Genomic DNA, 8,057 nt, shown 5'->3' on the forward strand with positions numbered 1-8,057 from the left:
TAGTGAGATGACAACTGTGCTGTAGACAGGTGCAGCCCAGAACACAAGGACCCCTCTCTCCCCAGTTCCTAGTCAGAGAGAGATGCCAGTATCTTTCATCCTGTCCCCACCTACCTATTGCTGAGGTTAAGAGGTGAGTGTAGCCAAGAGGTGGGAGGAGTCCTTTCTTCCAGCCAGCCTGCACTTTGGGGAAGGAGTCTCTACCTTGGGTGTACAGTGCTACCGAGTAGACCACACCCCAGATTGCCCTTGTAACAGTTCATAAGGTCTAAGGTTACTGGCCCCATCACCCTTCACCAACCACTCAACTCCAAAATTGAGTGAGGAAGCACACACACCATTCTTCCCGTTTCCATCCCCAGAGATTTTAACCAGCTAGAGATGCAGACCACAAGCAAAAAGCTCCAAATCTCTTCCTAAAGGAACTGACCTCTTTTGCAACAGAGTGTGGAGAAGTTTAAGCCTAAGGACACTCTGAAAAACAATGGATTTTTGGTAAAAGGCAGTTGAGAGGACATTGATAGTTTCCTTAAAGATAGGGAGTTAACTCTAGGCCTGTTAGTTTGCCCAAGACAACTGGGGAGAGAATCCTAGAAGTTGGTGGATCTTAAAAGCTAGGTGTGGCTAGGGAGAGAGTAGCTAAAGAAACCCTGTCACTCTGCCAAAACCAGTGTCATTTCAAAGTGACTGTGGGCTTAACCAAAGCTACATCCTGTGAAGAACACCAGACTCTTAAGACTGGGAACAGAGAGGAGAATGGACTTTCCTAAAAGAATCCAACAGTTGCTAAACAAATAAACAGGAATTAACCAGCCTGAGGGCATGAGAAGGGCAATATTGAGAATTACCACAATATATTACCTAAAATGTCCAATTTCTAACAAAAGATTAGGAGACATGAAGAGAAACAGGAAAGTGTAAAGTATGTATTGGAAAAGCAATCAAGCAACAGAAACTGCCTGTGAGAGCAACACGATGTTGGATTTCACAAAGGCCTCAAAGTAGCCATTATAAATATGCTCAGAGAACTAAAGGAAACTATAATTAAAGAAGTAAAGGAAAGTATGATGACAATGTGACATCAAGTACTAGTAAAGAGATAGAAATTACAAAAAAGGAACCAAGCACAAATGATGGAAGTTGAGAAGTACAATGGGCTGAGTGAAAATTTCACTAGAGGGACTCACCAGGAGATTTGAACTGGTGGAAGAAAAAATTAGCTAACTTGCAGATAGAGCAATAGAGAATACGCAATTCACAGAAGAGAGAGGGAAAAAATGAAGAAAAATGAACAAAACCTCTGAGAAATGGGGAACACCGCTAACAGCACCAACATACGTGCGGTGGGAGTACTAGAGAAAGAGAGGGAGAAAAGAAAGGAGAAGAACATATATCTGGAGAAATAATGGTCCCAAACTCCCCAAATTTATTGAAAAACATTAATCAATACGTCCAGAAGTTCAGTGAAGTCTACGTAGTCCAAATGAAAAAAAATTCACAGACAGGACACATTATAGTAAAAATGTTGAAGACCAAAGATGGCAGACAAAAATCCTGAAAGCAGCAAGAGAAAAATTGTCTTGTAATTTACAAGGTAACGGCAACAAGATTTATAGGTAACTTCTCAGAAACAGCAAAGGTTAAAAGCTAATGAAATAATATATGCAAATCGCTCGAAGAAAAAATTGTCAACCAAGAATCCAATATCTAGCAAAGCTATCTTTCAAAACTGAGTGTGAAATAAAGAAGTTCCTGGATAACCAAAATAAAAACTTTTTGGCTAGAGGACAGAATTCTAAGGGCAATTTAGTATTTCATTAATACTAAAAAAAAGGAAAAAAAAACCAAACTAAAAATCTAAAACAAAAGCAAGTAACTTCAGGCTGAAAGCAAGCACCCAGATGGTAATTTGAATCCACACAAATAAACAAAGGGCACCATTAAATATCGTTGGGTAATTATAAAAGATCATCTCCTCCTTTCCCATGTCTGCAAATGTCTTCTCCTTTCTTCTCTGTACTGCTTTTAAAAGCATTTTTTTTTTTTTTTGGTTTACACATAATATGTATATAATGTATTGTTGGCCCTATAACACATAGAAATGTAATATCTTTGCCAATAAAAGCACAAAGAAAGTGGGTGGAAACAAAGCTGTGTTGAGCTAAAGGAAGTGAGTCCAGATGGTAATTTGAATTCATAAGAACAAATGAAAAGAATCAGAAGTAATAAATAAGAAAGCTAATATTTTTAAAAGCTATAACTATGTAATTTGCTCTCCTTTATTTTCCTTTTAAAAAGATATAAAATTTTGAAAAGTAATTACTATAACAATGTATTCTGGAGTTTGTAACATTTACATATGTAATATGTACAGCTATAATACCTCAAAAGCGGGCAAGGGAAAAGAGCTATCTAGGAGTAATATTTATGTATCTCACTGTAATTTAGCATAAACCTGGAAACTGATTCTGATGAGTTAAGATGTATATTGTAAGTTTAGAGCAGCCACAAGGAAATAACTCAAAAAGTATGGTGAAAATAAATCATTACAGAAATTAAATGGTACATTAGAAGATAATCACTTAATACAAGAGAAAGCAGGAAAGGAAAAGCAGAGAAACAAAAAAGATAAGAAAATACAGCAAATAAACAGTAAAAGGGCAGATGATAACATTCAATGTGAATGAATTCAACAATGTAATCCAAAGGTGGAGATTGTCAGATTGGATGAAAATACAAGATACAACTATATGCAATCTACAGGAAACACAATTTAAATTCAAGGATACAAATGGATCAAACATGAAGGCTAGAAAAAGATAGTCCATGAAAATAGTAAACAAAACAGAGCTGGGATCGCTATACTAATATCAGACCAAATGGACTTTAATTTAAAAAAGAGCTCTTACAAGAACCGAGAAAAGATATTATATATTGGTATAAAGATCAGTCCACCAAAGAGCTGTAACAATTGTAAACATATCAGTACTTCACAACAAAACTTCAAAATATATGAAGCAAACATTGACTGAATTGAAGGAAGGATACATAAGTCTATAGTAATAGTTGCAAACTTCAAAACCCTGTTTCAATATGGATAAAACAACGAAGCTGAAGGTCAATAAGAGATAAGTGACATGAACAACAGTATAGACCAACTCAAGTTAACAGAAATTTATAGAACACTCCATCTGCAAACAGGAGCATACACATTTTCTCAAGCGCACACGGAACATTCTGTAGTATGGACCATATATATCTCAGGCCATATAGCTAGCCTTAATTAATGTTAAAAGATTGACCAAAAAAAAAAAAAATACAAAGTGCCGACTCCAATCACAATGGACTGAAAATAGGAATGAAGAGACCAATAACAAAAGGTAAATTTTGGAGCATAGTACAGAAGAAAGGAACCTCTTGAAGCTTGTGAAATATGGAAATTATAGACCTAAAGTTAAGTATTAAAGGTCCTTGAAGAGGGAGAGGAGCACAAAGTGGGCTCCTCTTTACATCTCCAGCACCATCAACAACCACTCCTTAACTCAGGTGTTTATTACCCAAGGCAGGTAATTATCCGCACTCATTGTCCTACTTTCCACCTCCCTGACATTGCTACAGCTACCCCCTCTGTCTGGAAGGCCCCTCTTTCCCCTTCCACTGCCCATACACACACCCAAGCTTTCCCCAACTTTCCTCTCCTACTTACCTGGCCACAATCGCCCCATTGTTAATTCAGCCAACCATTTTTCATTCACTATCTATTGGGCATCACATACTCTGTGATGAGTGGTGACAGAGTGTTAAACTAAGCAGACAACTATATGTAATCTACCTTCACAAAACACATTCTGACAGAGGGGAAATCAATAAACTAGATGGTGGCAGGTCTGAAGTAAGGGCCACAGAGAGAATGGTGAGATGATGTGAGGTGAGGATTAATGGGAAGAGGTACACAAGCACTCGCACAACTGGCCTAGCAGGTCTTCGATGTGTCTCTTCCCTAGGCACATAACTAGACTACATTTCTCAGCCTCTTTTTGTGTCCAGGTCTGGCCATTCTAGGCAATGAAATATGGCTGGAGGAGATACATGTCATTTCTGGGTCAAAGTTTTTAAGACATGAGTATGTCCCCTCCCTTCTGCCAGATGGAGGAGGCCCCGGGACATAGCATGGCTGCAAAACGGCTCTTTGAGTCCTTGCATCAGGACTAAGTACACCCACCTTGGACTATTGTGGAAGTGACCATTAAACTTCACTGTAGTTAAGCCACTCCACACATTCGAGTTTATTTGTGACCATAGCCTGACCAGCCTGAACAAACGCACCACACTTTAGCTAGGGTGCTTCAGGAAAGGCCTGTCCAAGGAGGTGGTGTTGGATGTGAATAAATAATGAGAAGGAAACAGCCAAGCCAAGGGCAGGAACACTCCTGAAAGAGGGAACAACAAGGGGAAAGGCACTGAGCTGAGAAAGAGCATACAGAGCATGGCTGATGAATAAAAAGAGAAGCCGTTAGGGCTGCAGTGTAGTGAATAGGGAAAGAATGGAATAAGATGAATTGAAGTGAACAGGAGTCAAATCATTCTTAGCCCTCATCTCCTCCTGGAAGCCACCATCTCATTCACCATGACCACTACCAGCTCAGTTGAGTGATCGTTTCTAGAGCTCCCCCAGTAACCAAGGGTCTGCCTCTTTCACCACCTTTTATCCCCCTTTATGATTATCTGTTTAGGTGTTGGTTACCCTCTAGACAATGAGCTTTTCCAAAAAAACTAATTCATTCATGTTTTTTTTATCTCCAGCATACGTGCCAACATGTATAGGTGGTCAATAAATGGTTCTGGTATAAATGGGTTGAACAAATGGCAGCCATATAGCTCTCCCCACGACATTTACGGGGACACATGTGATGACAGTCGCATTAGGGAGCGAAGGAAGATTCTGAGAGACAACTCATCTCCATACACACTGCTAGTTTTACCAGTGTGATTTGACCTCCTTTCTCGAAGTCCTTCCCTCCTCCCACCCACCCCTCCTTCAGATTCTTTCTAAGGATGACCCATTTCTAACTAAGATTTCTTCGAGATAACAGGTTGTTGGGAGCCTTCATTAAAGAGGAAGGTTTCCCCTTCAATGAAAATGACTGGAAACAGCAAAAAGACAGTTTGAAACTGAAGGCCCCCTGCCAATACAATGACCCAGTTAGGAACCAAAACAAAGAACAGATAAATCGAGGGAATAAAAGTCTCCCCATTGCACCCTTCCATCTTCCACTCACTGCAGCAGTTGCTATGAAGTTTTAAACTTGAGGAGCTAATTTAATTCCCCAGAATTGGAAAATGCCATCCCCTACCTTAAAAGTTCTTCCCAGAGAAGTGGAGATGTAATTTTACTCACTCTAATGATGTGAGGAGGTCAGTTTTTATTCTCATTGCTCAGAGGGCACGCTTCCCTCCATTATTTCATATTCTTTCCCCCTCTCCTCCCCTTCTCCCTCATTCACCTCAAAAAACTCATTTTCACCTGTGGCTCTCAAAACAGCTCAGCAAAAACTCTCCACTTATTAATATTGAGGTGGGTTGAGTGTTTGAGGAGGTAACAGAGGGCTAGTATGGTGGGGAAAAGGAAATTACATTCTTTCGGGAAGTGGTGTTTATATAGGTCTGCTGAATTATCCCCTAATGACAAAGAAGAATGAACAAATACATCTCAGGGTCTGAGACCAGAACTTGAAGCCTGAAACATTTGTAAGTTTCTTGTTTTATCTGTAAAATTGCTACAAGATTTTTTATCACACATGTGCACACGTGCGCGCGTGCGCGCGCACACACACACACATAGTATGTTTGTATTAAAATTAAAATATTCTGTCAATCAAATCTTTGAGTAAAACTGGCAAAGCAAACACCATGAAGTTTATCCCATGCCTTTGGATGCTAATATCTCTTACGGCCATCTCCTACGGCTAATATCTCGTACCCCTTGATTATTCCCCTATTTTAGAGGCTTGTGCCCAGGACATTCATCCTTGCAAATTCCGGTAAAGCATGTATGGGAGTCAAGGCTACCTGTAAGTTTTGATGAGACAGTGGAAGAACATATTCTCAAGCACCTGTATGTTAATGAAATGTCAGTTGAGCATTTTTAGAAATCTGTTAGGGAAGATGTCAGAGGTAGCAGAGAACAGAATTTACCCCGATGCCACTGTTTACAGCCACTGACGGCTAAGCATGGATTTGAGGGAGTGTTATTGCATATTTCCTTACGATCCACGGGTAGGTAGTTAAGACATGTGCACAGAGCACTGAAAGGTTGGCAGAGGTTGTTCAAGATGGCTTCTAGCTCCCTGGGCTTTGGCTTATTGTGAGCCTCATTCATTTCCTCTATTCTACTGCCTTATTCATTTTCTCCTGCTTGTCCTCAGGACTCCAGAATGAGACATGACTGGTTATTCTTCCCTCATCTGAAATTCCTAGGTGTGATAGACCACAGGATAATTGTAGCTTCAGATATATATATATTTTTTTCCAACTAAAATGTGCTTTCTGTTGCTCTAGCAAATTGTCATTTTCATTGCAAAAAAATGTCATTCAATAAATATTTTTCTTGTCTTGTCAATGTATTAATGAAACAAAAGCCTTATGGTGTAGCAGGACTCTACACTATAGAAAAATATTTTATAATTTTCATATTTCTTTTGATTTTTCTTCCAGTATGTTTACCCAAAGACCTGCCAACCTGTTGACACTCAGCCTTGAGTTCAGTGACTTTTCTTTTCTAGGAAACAGCAGAGAGAGCGTCCTCTATGTCCCATATGGTGACAGGCGCTCAAGATAATGCTCTTGGCCAAGAAACACAGAGCTTTGTTATTAAATAACAGCAAAGTTGCTTTTTTATTTCTCAGTAGGGTCACATTAATTTTATCCTGAGCACTAGCACTCAACAGCTCTCAACCTTGTTTTCACTTTATATATGAAAAGACTGAAGTTCCTGCGGATTGTAGACTTCTAGCAATCTAAAGAATACAATTATTGGTCCAATATCATATCCATTAGAAAGGTTTCTAAAATGGGGGTGCCTGACTGGCTCAGTCAGTAGAACATGTGACTCTTGATCTCAGCGTCATGAGTTCAAGCCTCGTGTTGGGCATGGAGCCTACATTAAAAAGAAAAAGAAAGGTTTCCAAAATGCCTGACAGAACCCTGATGTTTTAAAACCTCTTGCCTTGAAATTTCTTAACAATAGTGGCCATTTCTGATCCATCGTCGTGTCTTCATAGCAGAAGGTGGAGAGTCTAACCATGCTGCAGTGTGGTATATTTTTGATGAACACAAGAATAAAAATCAGCCCATGAAATGGTTAGCTTTGTCATATCATCACAGAACTATGGAGACATCTCAGAATAACACTCTGAGGAAATGGTGAGAAAAAGTTACCACTATATATGTAACTTCCAAGGCTGAAGATGTTCCTCAAACCATTCTTTTAATAACCTATTGAATTTGGTCTTCAGTGAATCCAGCTAAATCTTTTAAAATCATAGTTTATCCTGTATTTCCTCTTGAATGAAACTGTTACCATATTTGTAGCATTCCTTATTCAAATGTAACCTAAGCCAAGGTCATCATCCACTGTTCAAGTGGTGTGAGTTTGTACCTCTCTTAGGAACAAAGGCTGCCCTTGGGAGTGATCTATATGCACATTCATATCGCCTTTGGCAGCAAGCCACTATAAAGAGGACTTGGAAGGAGTTACTCAACACATTAGGATCAGAAAAAAAGAAAAAAGAGAAGACGCAGAAGGAATGGAACACCCTGAGATGTTACTGCCCAGATTGGCTTTCCACCTGCAGGTCTCAGGATGTTTTAATGGCTCCTTCAGAAGACCCCTCTATTCCTTAAAAGAGTCAGGTAGCAACAGAATAGCTACCAAAGTAGCCATTGGGGATCTTGCTGCTAACTCTCTTTCCTGACCCCCCAGGGGTGGTCAGTAATTTCTGGTTGACCGGCTAATGAGGGATTTTGGGAAGGAGAAGCGAGGCAGCATTTTGTGACCA

The sequence above is a fragment of the Hyaena hyaena genome, unplaced genomic scaffold (genome assembly GCF_003009895.1).
Source record: "Hyaena hyaena isolate Hyena2069 unplaced genomic scaffold, ASM300989v1 scaffold_313, whole genome shotgun sequence".
In the NCBI taxonomy this organism is placed as follows: Eukaryota; Metazoa; Chordata; class Mammalia; order Carnivora; family Hyaenidae; genus Hyaena; species Hyaena hyaena.